This window comes from Bombina bombina, chromosome 2 (genome assembly GCF_027579735.1).
Source record: "Bombina bombina isolate aBomBom1 chromosome 2, aBomBom1.pri, whole genome shotgun sequence".
Classification (NCBI taxonomy): domain Eukaryota; kingdom Metazoa; phylum Chordata; class Amphibia; order Anura; family Bombinatoridae; genus Bombina; species Bombina bombina.
In genome coordinates this window covers 119,776,074-119,788,693 of record NC_069500.1, presented here as the reverse complement: position 1 = coordinate 119,788,693, position 12,620 = coordinate 119,776,074, and positions in this window count along the sequence as shown.

Genomic DNA, 12,620 nt, shown 5'->3' with positions numbered 1-12,620 from the left:
CAAACACACTTCTAAGTATATTGCAAACATAATCAAGTTGAAATGCGTTGATTTGATTTCATGATGTATGAGATGTTAATATATTTATTATATTTATTTCAGATGGATCCTCTGCTTCTGGTCATCATTGTTCCTCCCCTGCCCAGTCCCCTGCCCAGCCCCCTGCCCAGCCCCCTGCCCAGTCCCCTGCCCAGCCCCCTGCCCAGTCCCCTGCCAAGCCCCCTGCCCAGCCCCCTGCCCAGTCCCCTTCCCCTCCCGGCCCTTCCCATTTGTCCTGTCTTATCCCTCCCAAAAAACGCCCCTTCGTCCCCCTTCGCCGCTCTCCACGTCTTTTGCCCCGTACAGCTACCCCAGCTGCCCAGCCCCCAACTCACCACTCCCCAGCTGTACGGGCTACCCCAGAGCAGCAGCCAATCCCTCCCCAACCCAATCCCATCCCTCCCCCCTCTCTCAACCTTCATTGTCCTGGGTGTCGGATTGTCCTTCCCAGGCACAGCTGTAAGTATCATTCAAAATCAACATTATAAGATACTTAAAGGTACACTGACTGAAAATGTTTAAATTGTGATTCAAATAGATCATGCAATGTTAATCAAATTTATAATTTACTACTCATCAATTATTCTTCATTCTCTTGCTATCTTTATTGAAACAAAGAAATGCCTATATTTTGTTTTTATTTTTAAAAATATGGACATCATTTCTTTATTGTTGGATGGATGTATCCATCAATCAGCAGGGACAACCAAAGTTGATAAACAAAAATGGCCTGCCCTATAAACTTTAAAATATAGCTCAAGAATTCAAACATTTAAAGAATACGAGTAAATTAATAATTCTTTTTAATGTCATGCTCTATCTGAATCAGTAACTAAAATATTTAGGTTTACTGTCCCTTTAATTTGATATCACTACATATACCAATCAACACTATTTGTATCCAAATATTTATGTCCAAATGATCATACATTATCTCTTGTATAACCCAGTGGGAATGTAATTTCTTCTGGTTGCTATGTTTACACAGCTTGTCCTCAACGCCAAAATGTTTAAGGATAGGTGTGCCTACCACAGTATAACTAAAATCTTAAAATTGCTAATGTAAGTACAATGTAAATCCTTTAACAAGATTTAAGACACTCAAGCTGTAAAAGTGGATCATCAAAAACCAATTAAAGGGGACAACATGTTGGATTAAAATGTCCATTTAATGGTTTAGGTCTGTCTGAATAACATATTTCATGTGTAAATAATCAATGTCAACAAATTAATTTAAAAAATTATTTGTCTTTATGATGACAATGTATATTTGCTTTTTATTTTGTCTGTTGTGTAATTATCATTAATATTTTATTTATTCTTTATTTTAGGCTGTGACTCAACATGGCTCATGCTAGAAGGTATAGCACGTGTAGAGCAGGCCGTGTTGAGGAACGCAGCTGTCCTGAGAGGGATGAACGACACCATGCAGGCCCAGCTCCAGGTTCAGCATTTGACTCTGCGGCAGATCATGCGATTAAATTCAATGCCTGAATCTGGAGCTGGACATGCACAGGATGATGAAGGGGATGACCAGTAAGTGGAGGATCTGGAGATGCTCCAAGGGTGCAGATAAGAATACTCCATCCACATGTTGATGTTTTTGTTATGGTTGCCATTTGGCCTTTTTTTCTTATTATTGTTGTGCCTGTTGCACTCTCTTACCTTGTCATATGGCTCAAATGGGGCTATGCTGGCCCTTGGCAACTCTCTTCATGGACTATGATGCACTCTCTTACCTTGTCATATGGCTCAAATGGGGCTATGCTGGCCCTTGGCAACTCTCTTCATGGACTGTGATGCACTCTCTTACCTTGTCATATGGCTCCAATGGGGCTATGCTGGCCCTTGGCAACTCTCTTCATGGACTGTGATGCACTCTCTTACCTTGTCATATGGCTCCAATGGGGCTATGCTGGCCCTTGGCAACTCTCTTCATGGACTGTGATGCACTCTGTTACCTTGTTATATGGCTCAAATGGGGCTATGCTGGCCCTTGGCAACTCTCTTCATGGACTGTGATGCACTCTCTTACCTTGTCATATGGCTCAAATGGGGCTATGCTGGCCCTTGGCAACTCTCTTCATGGACTGTGATGCACTCTGTTACCTTGTCATATGGCTCCAATGGGGCTATGCTGGCCCTTGGCAACTCTCTTAATGGACTGTGATGCACTCTGTTACCTTGTCATATGGCTCAAATGGGGCTATGCTGGCCCTTGGCAACTCTCTTCATGGACTGTGATGCACTCTCTTACCTTGTCATATGGCTCAAATGGGGCTATGCTGGCCCTTGGCAACTCTTTTCATGGACTGTGATGCACTCTCTTACCTTGTCATATGGCTCCAATGGGACTATGCTGGCCCTTGGCAACTCTCTTCATGGACTGTGATGCACTCTGTTACCTTGTCATATGGCTCCAATGGGGCTATGCTGGCCCTTGGCAACTCTCTTCATGGACTGTGATGCACTCTGTTACCTTGTCATATGGCTCCAATTTTCCTGATATTTACATGATTATTTATAAACGTTGTTGATGTTTTCTGACATACTAATAAAAGACATATCATTGCACGATTCTTTGTCCTCCTTATTCATGTCATTGATTGAAATCTCTAGTTTATCTGGTTGATCCTTAAAGGGTAGAAAATTTTCAAAGAGAACAAACCCAGCTGCATAAAAAAACGTTCCTTTATTAATTTCTTGGTAAAATTGGTGATACACAGCAAAACAGTGGAAGGTGCTGAGGGCGCAGCACTGAACGGCTTACATGTTTCGGAAATGATCCGTAGTCATAGCCCCTTCAGAGGTATAGGCATTGAGACTGCCGGAAGATCCCCCACTCCAGGATACACTGGTGAGTGAAGTTAATGGATGATTCATGAGTGCACGATAAGCTGTTTAGCACATTGACTTTCCTATAGTTGCCTGCTGTGTGCAGCGCTGTGTGACTGTCTCCCAAGTACCGATTTCATATTATTCTTTTACTTCGCATTGCCTGTACATTTTGACGGCCTCACACATACTGGACTGTATTTTACTTGACTTCATTTCATATATAGGATTGCCGTTACAATATTAAGGGTTTCTCTTTGACTTTCTGATCCTTAAAGGGACCTTACCAAAAATAATGGTGTTTCCTGAATCATATATGTAATACAATTGTAAATGACTTTAAGATTAACATCTCCAATGTAATTTTATTATTTGTCTTTATATATTTTTCGAAAAGCTTTATCATTGCATGATTATGATTAGCATAGTAATTGTTTATATATGTATATATAGATAGTTATTTGTGTATATATATGTATATTTCAAATTTCACATCCATGTGTGTATTTATAAACTCTGCATGAATTGATGCAACTTTAACAAATGATCAGAGGATTGATACAATGATATAATCCCTGTAAAGTGTTCATGTTATTGAATTAGTATTGTCTCTGTGTATCCTCTTTTTATAAATAAAAATCATGTCCCTTTAAGTGATGGTGAGCACAATTGTTAATGAATGTATTTCCATTTCTAAAGCGTTTTTGTCCTTTTTACATGAACAAGGACATATAATCTTATTAATAAACAATCTTATTGTAATGTTGACAGCACATGTATTTCATTTTCAATTCTATCTTATTGTAAAAGTGTAACCAAATCAATCTCTGTGTGTAATGTGCATATTTTAGATGAGGAATATTTTTCCCCAAATATTTTTAAAAAATACTTCTCCTCCCATATATGGCTATAGGCAGGCTGACCATATTTCAACTTGAATAAATGACACATTTGATGAATACATGTGTCATTATTGTTATTCCAAAACAATCTAAACATATCTTAAAACATCAATGGCATATGTATTTCTCATGTGTATCTTTTAAATGTTAAAGATATACACCATAGCTATAGTTAAAGGGACAGTCAAGTCCGAAAAGATGATTCATGATTTCGTGACATTCCTAGATAGCAATCTAGACACATACTAGTTACTAAAATATAAATACGTTTCTTATTGATATGCCAAGCTGTCAACTGAGTCCTTGTATTGTCTGCGGTTTTTCAGCGATCTCAGATGCGCCATGTTGCTTAAGACGTCACCTGCCAGGCTGTCCAATGATTCCTTGTATTGAGTGACGTTTTTACGCGATCAAGGATGCGCCTTTTTTGGTTTGCGTTCTTACGCGATCAAGGATGCGCCTTTTTTGGTTTGCGTTCTTACGCGATCAAGGATGCGCCTTTTTTTGGTTTGCGTTCTTACGCGATCAAGGATGCGCCTTTTTTTGGTTTGCGTTCTTACACGATCAAGGATGCGCCTTTTTTTGGTTTGCGTTCTTACGCGATCAAGGATGCGCCTTTTTTTGGTTTGCGTTCTTACGCGATCAAGGATGCGCCTTTTTTTGGTTTGCGTTCTTACGTGATCAAGGAAGCATGCAAAGGTAAAAAAACGTCTGATTGTATTACGTATTCCCGCAATATTTGTTTGTGCACGTTAAACACGTTTGTGAATGAGAAGACAGGTTTAAAAACATGGCGAATATGGATTGTTTGCATCATGTTACATTGTTGACCCATAGCTGATAAAGACCACCACATTCTCTTTTGCTGGATGTCTGGTTGAATAAACGAACGAAAGCAAAATGTTTTCATGCATAAGATATTTCGAGGCAAGTGCAAATCTCTATAGTCCATGTTGTTTAATATGTTGGTCAACAATATGTTCCTTTTTATGAAAAATGACTGTTGTGTTTAATGTTAAAGATATCTAATTAATAAATATGCGCTATTGTGTTAGAATCAAGTAATCAATATGCATTTATCTTTATCATATGCTAAATATATGATGCCGACTTCTTCTAAATGTAATTTCGTCGTATATTTTATTAAAGGTTCATTAGACACTCACATTATAAATCAAAATATTTTATTTGGTCTCTAGTTAGATAGTCCATTGTTTTCAAAATACACGTCTCATTTTGCTTCTGTTCAAATAAAATGTAAGTAATTTTCAGACTCCTCGCCAAGCCTCAAAGTTTCATGTGAGTACCATCTCCAGCTTTCTCCTGTTTGTGTAAAGGGTCTTTTCATATGTTAATGATGGGGTATTGTCTTGTTTTACGGTTGTAATGGGGGTTCATCTATATTTTCAAGAGAGCTAACCCGATTTTCTTTGAAAGTGTTTAAAGCTTTGTAATACTGATATCAGTATATGTTAATCTTGTTGTTTCTAGTACTGTCTATTATATACAGTTCGGTTAAAAATATAGTATACTGTCCCTTTAATGCAAATGCTTATTTTTGTATCATGTATGAGTTCCACATTGGTTAATCTCCAAATATATTATTGTTAGCATATTTTCACCCCCCACTCCTAAAAGGACTTTAAACCATATTCATTGTTAAAACAAATGTCTTTATAAAATAAATTAACACAATAATGTCTCTTTAAGAAAATAGACTTTATTTAACACGTCAATATAAATCTGTTTTCAATATTTATTGTTTGAACAAGTACATGTAGATATACCAACAATCTGCAAATATATGTTAGCATATGTAATTTTGTTAAAGGGACAGTTTAGAAAACAAATCATGTTTTGCATTATTATAAAAGTCAATTTTGTAATTTCAATGATATCAAAGGTTTCTCACCAATTAATCATTTGTCTGTGTTTATTTTAATTTGCTAGCTAAACCTATGAGGTTCGTGTGCTCATTTCTTAGAGCTTGAAGAGTGCATGTAATCATTATGCAATTTGACCACTTGAGGGCATTTGGATAGCATTTGTATATCTAAAAACTTGTGCTCATACAGCATATTATTTACCATGTATTGATCATTGATGTGTAAAATGTTGTTATGTCAGAACAACAAATAAGTGGTCATTTTTCATAGTCATAGATACAAGGGTAAGCACATAAGTCACACGTATTTCTCCATGTTTTGTTGTTTCCAACTTGATAATGCGTAATACAGTGTTTTCTTTGTAATCAATAATTTATTGACTGTCCCTTTAAGCTGTGTTATTGGCATTCAAACAGTAATATGCCATCATGGATAATTGTAATGGTAATTTTGTTTGCGATTCGGGAAACAGTTTGGACATCACATCACAGAAACCAATCAATATCATGAACAAGGATAGGTATGTGATGTGGTTTTCACACACTTATAACCCACACTCTGCAAACAATCTGCCTCCATGGACCCGGTCCCATAGAAGTAGATTATATACAGAGTGTGGTCCACAAGTGTATGAAAACCACATCATTACATACCTATCCATTACACATTAAATAAAAAATAATTAAACATGAAAACAAATACTTACTTCCTCTTCCTTCCCCTCTTCCCACGGGGCTGAGGCTCTGGGAGGGTCAACTGCCGACTCCGACGAGTTCTCATTGGATATGTTGTGGGAAGAGTGGAAGGAAGAGTACTGGGATGAGCAAGGTGAGGAGGAGGAGATGGCCCGGCAGGAGGAGATGGCCCGGCAGGAGAAGATGGGCCGGCAGGAGAAGATGGGCCGGCAGGAGAAGATGGGCCGGCAGGAGAAGATGGCCCGGCAGGAGAAGATGTCCCGGCAGGAGAAGATGGCCTGGCAGGAGAAGATGGCCCGGCAGGAGAAGATGGCCCAGCAGCAGGAGGCCCAGCAGCAGGAGGCCCAGCAGCAGGAGGCGGACCAGGAGGCAGACCAGCATGCGCCTCCTGGAAAAAATTAAACATCTCTTGGTGTAGATTAAAGGTTCTGTTTTGCCCTTCTTCTATTCGAGTGAGTATGTTTATTATTTGGTTTTGGCCTTCAATTATTTTGTTTTGTTCTTCAAGAATTCTTGGTCGGCCTTCTATATTTTGTATCCGGGAGTTACGCATCTGGTCTATGTAGTCTAGTAGAACCCGCACCTCCGCTATTTCCTCTTGCTGTGCTTGGCGGGGTACCCGTGCACAGCAGGGTGCCCGTGCACGGCGGGGTGTGGGTCCTTGAGGGGCCTCTGGTTCCGCGGCCTCCTCCTCTGCTTCCGGGGCCTCTTCATCTGCTTCCGTGCCCTCTTCGTCACGGGGGGGCCTCTTCCCTCCGAGGTGGAAATTCCTCCACACCACTCTCATCCCAGGGAGAAGGAGGAGGCTGTATTTGCTGTGCTGCCTCCTCCCCAGACTCTGTATATTTGAAAAATAAAGAAATGTATATATTAGCATATTTCCAAATCAAGCTTTAAATGACTTAGCTTACGATACAATTACAAATGCAGCCTCATTAATCCACTTTGAAATCTAACAATCAATACGATTTCCGCATTTTCTAAACCGTGTTTGTGATATCTCTGTTCAATCTGCATGTTTTAGCGTTTGTTTTCAGTCTGTTTAAATGCACACCTAACCTATAGCCTAGATACTGATGTAACCGCAAAGTAATTGTGAATGCGTGTAAACAACGTAATAGCATTAATCTGATCCTTAAAGGGACATGAAACCCAATGTTTTATCTTTCATGATTTCGAAGCATACAATTATAATCAACTTTCTAATGTACTTTTCTTATCTAATTAGCTTCATTCTCTGGATATTCTTTGCTGAAAAGCATATCTAAATATGCTTAGGAGATGCTGATTGGTAGCTGAATATAGCTGCCTCCTGTGATTGGTTCACCGTGTGCATGGCTATTTCTTCATTAAAGTATATCTAAAGAATGAATCAAATTAGGTAATATAAGTAAATTGGAATTTTTTTGAAAATTGTATTCTCTACCTCAATCATGAAAGTAAAGGTTTGCGTATAGTGTCCCTTGAAATACATTCGTATGTGAATTTATTCTTAAATGAGCTTACCGTCAGATGAGAATGGCAGGTTCCCGGTATCAATTCCTCCGATACCGACTACATCCACCTCGGAGATGCTGGGACGCAACATTTCCTCCCATCGGCAGTACTCGATTTCCAATGTAGGGCCGCCACCGGTTCCTGTGGAATGTCGGGCCTCCAGGCTTAACTTTTTCTTGAGATCCATCTTGCAGTCCCGGTATCAATGTTTTATAGAGTCCATATCTGTATTCCGTCCACCCACGGCATTGACTGCATTCCTTATCTCATGCCAGAGCTTCCTCTTCTCAGTCGGGGTGGTCTTCTGATGCTGCAGCCTGCTATACCTGGCCATATAGGCTTCTACGAGGGCCTCCTTCTCCATCGAAAACCTCGCCTCCCTAGTCGCCTTGGCCTTCCCCTGTGATGATGCCCTCTGTTTCCCGGACTGTGAAGCCCTACTCTGTCCGCCACTGGGCCCAGCCACTTGTTCATCTTGAACCAAGTGGCTGGGTCCACCCACCGCTTCCACCCCCGCTTCCTGCCCCCCTTCCTGCTCCCCTTCCTGCCCTGTTCCTCTCCCCCTCCCTCGCCTGCCCTCCATCTCTTCCCTAAACTAAACCCCAACTAAGCAAAACAAAAGTGAGTGTGATCAAATGAAAGGGGGTCAAAATAAAGAACTAAAAAGACCAAAAAAAGTGCTGAAAGTGTGAAAGGGATATAAATAAAAGAGGGTAAGGAATATTTAAATTAACAAAATGAAGAAGAAGACTAAAAGGAGGATATGTAAACTAAATGTAACTAGGGGATGGGGATGAGATGGGGTATGGGATAAGAGTAAATGGGATTACAGGGAATGGGAGTACAGGGAATGGGGTATGGAGTGTAGTATGAGAGGGTATGGGGTATGGAGTGTATGTAGTGTTATTGATAAGTGTATGTATGTATTGAATGTGTTTGCGTGTAAATGTGTTAAGTGTACAGAAAAAGCACTCGCTCGCTAACTCACACTACTACTAATTCTCACTAACTCACACTACTACTAATTCTCACTAACTCACACTACCACTAACTCTCACTAACTCCCACTAACTGACTCTATCACACTACCACTAACTCTCACTAACAACTCCCACTACCACTAACTCACTCACGCTCCCACTAACTGACTCTCTCCCACTACCACTAACTCCCACTCACTCACGATAACACTAACAACTGACTCTCTCACACTAACACTAACTCACTCACAATAATGCACAAACTCTCTAATCTTAAACCTCCAATCTCCAAAGACCAACCAGCAACACAGTCAAAGAAGCCATGCTTGTGTGGTGCTTATATACCCTGTGTAAATGTTTAATGATGTACCTATTTGCGTTGTAAATTGTGTTCATGTGTGCTTTATTAGCAATTAGTATTTGTGCAATGTGTATTAGGTGTGTGAATTTGCGCATGCTCATTTTGAGTTAGTATTTGTGGAATGTGTAGAATGCGATGATGTCATAGTGGTCGTTTTCTATAACATTGTCCAATGGTATTATGTTTAAATGCTAATTTGCGATGGTGTGGTATTAGTGAAGTGTTGTATATGTATGTTTGTCCTAATGTATAGTGATATTGAATGCGATTATTTTGCTAGTGTATGTATTATTTTTATTTTTCTTGTTGTTATTTTGCATATTTCCGCATCTTAAAGTATATGCGTATTCCGTGTATTTTATTTCAATAAAATTCACCCCCGCTTGTGAATGTGTAATGCTTCTGTGCTTTGTTTAGTGATTGTTGTTGTGACATTTGCGGCGTGTTATTGTTGTGCATGATGTGGCATGCGTCATATGACCGAGCTGTGCGTATTTCTCGCGAGATCGAGTGTTAGATGAAAAATGCGTGTTTGTTTGCATTTCCATTGATCTCTATGTGAGACTGTCTAACTCGGGCAGGATTCCGCGTGTGAAATACACACGTTAGGAGTATCGATAGAAGGTTTTTTTTAACTCTAAATACCGGAGTCAAACAATGCCGTGCGTTAGACATAAATCACGCGTAGCGTTAACAACCCATCTACCGCCAAACTCCAAATCTAGCCGTAAATGTCTTTTATTTTTGACAGTCTTTTGTAGCTTATCTATTGAAATGTATCTAACAATCATTCACAATCACAATGTATTATCTGTCAAATTAATCCATTGCTTGCATATATGCAAACAGAAAATAAAAAATGGTTGGATTTTTTCCAATTTTACAATAAAATTACCTCAAAATGAGGAAATATTTTTATTTTTGTATATATAAACTAATTACACATATATGGTAGATGAAAAAAAAGGATATGTTTGGATAAACTAAACTCCCAAGAAGGGTGACAAGTCCAGTTCTGAGTTTAACCCTTTAGGAAAAAGGGTAGCACGTTTATATATAATTTCTGATTCTTTCCTCAAAAGCTTAGTTTCAAAATTGCTTCCTCTCCAGTTTCATTTTACTTTGCATATACCCCAAAATTGGAAGTGTTTAATATTTATTGTTATGTGCTTCTCTAAAGTGTTTATACAGATGTGTATCAAGGTTGCCTTTTTCTATATTGAAGAGGCGTTCTCTGATTATATTTCTCAAGATTCCGGTGGTTTCACCAATGTAAAATAGATTACACAAACATTTTATTATTTATATGACTCCTTTTTGGGAACATCTGATCGTATCTTTGATATTAAAATGATCTTCAACGATGGTTTTACTTTTTGTACTGTATCTACAGGCTCTACATGTGTGGCATGAAAAGAAACCACTTATATGCTTCCCTTTCAGGTCCCTCTCAACTAAACCTGTATTGTCTCTTATAAGTTCACTTGGAGCCAGTATCTGTTTAAGGTTTCTGGCCTTTCTGAATATCATCTTAGGTTTATGTGACAGGGCATCACCTATTAATGAGTATTTCTTTAATATACGCCAATGTTTATTTATTATTTTCTTAATGGCTAGATGGTTCTCACTGTAGTCTGTTATAAAGGCTATATTATACTAAGTATTCGCTTGCAAATTTAGGGGTTCAGTTTTCTTATAATTCAACAAAGTACTTCTTTCTGTCTCATGTGCTCTATTTATGGCCCCTTGTATTTCTTGATCTGTATATCCTTTCGTGTTAAACCTTCTCTGTAGAATGTTTACTTGGGTTTCAAAGTCTAGTTGTCTCAAGCAATTTTTTTTTAATTCTTAGAACTTGTCCAGTCGTTATGTTGTCCTTCCATCTTTTGAGATGGCAACTTTTTTTGTGGACATAGTTGTTACAATTTATCATTATCTATGAATATCTCCAAATCTAAAAATGATATTGATTCTTTGCTGTATTCGTAAGTGAAGTTTAACCCCTTATCATTAGAATTCATGCTTTGAAAGAATTTTCTGAGATTGTCTTCTGAATCTCTCCATATAATTAAAATTTCATCAATGTACCTTTTAAAGAGCACGAGATCCGCACCATGCTCATATGCATTAAGGAAATTATCTTCCCAGTCTCCCATGAAAATATTCGCATAGCTTGGTGCGAATCTCGTGCCCATTGCAGTACCTTCTACTTGTAAATAATATTTCTTATTAAACTCAAAATAATTGTTATGTAGTATAAATTTTATACTTTTTAGAAGGAACCCACACAACTCTGGACTTACTTCTTTCTTTGCGTAAGACATTTTCTACTGATTGTAGTCCTTTAGTATGGTCTCACTTTATATAGCGAAGTGATATCACATGTTGCTATAATACGATTATCTTCCCATTTTACATTTTCTACTAGCTGTAGTACGTGTGTGGAGTCCCTAAGAAATGTTCCTAATTTCTTGACATATGTTTTGTAGGTGTATATCTACATATTTGGATAGGTTACAGGTAATGGACCCAATTCCGGAGATAATAGGTCTCCCCAGGGAGGTTTGTGAGGCTTTTATGCACCTTGGGGAGAAAATAAAAAATAGGAATTCTCAGAAACTCTGGGTATAGAAACTTAAATTCACTTTCATTAAGGATGTCTAGGTCTTTACCTACTTGAAGAATAATTTATTTGTTGGGTTTAAGTCTAGTACTTTGTAAGTTTTGGGATCATTTACAATTCTATTTGCTTCTTTAATGTAATTGACCTTGTCCATAATCACCACCCCTCCTCCTTTATCCGCCGGTTTAATTATGACTTGTTTGTTTTTTTGTAAGGAATCAAGAATATCTCTGTCTTTTTATTTAAATTGAAATTAGGTATATATGTTTTTTAGGATCATAGTCTTTTAGATCTTTCAAAACCATTTTTTCGAATGTTTCAAAGTTACATCCTTTAGCATGAATTGGGTAGAATTTTGATTTTTGTCTTAGATTAGTATGAGAATTTATATTATTTAGTCCTCTGTCTGCTTTTGCAAAATTGGAAAAGTTGATTTGTCTTTCGATAGGGTTTTTTATGAAAAATCTCTTAAGTGTAAGTTTTCTTACAAACTGCTTAACGTGTATGTGTGTATCAAATTCATTTAGAAACTTTGTTGCAGCAAAGGACATGCCCTGCCCAAGGACAGGACACATGGATTTGAGTTGTATTGTCTATTAGTGTTATAGTGTCTATCTGTATATTGGTATGGAGGTCTAGAATATGGTTGATATGGTTGATTTTGTTGATAGGGGATCTATAATTTTGTTGTTGTGTTGTATTTTCTAAATAGGGTCTCCATTGGGAGTTCATATGATAGGGTCTATTGTGAGTGTTATCTCCTTTTTATTGGCCTTCTCTGTGTGGCCTTCTCTATAATAGC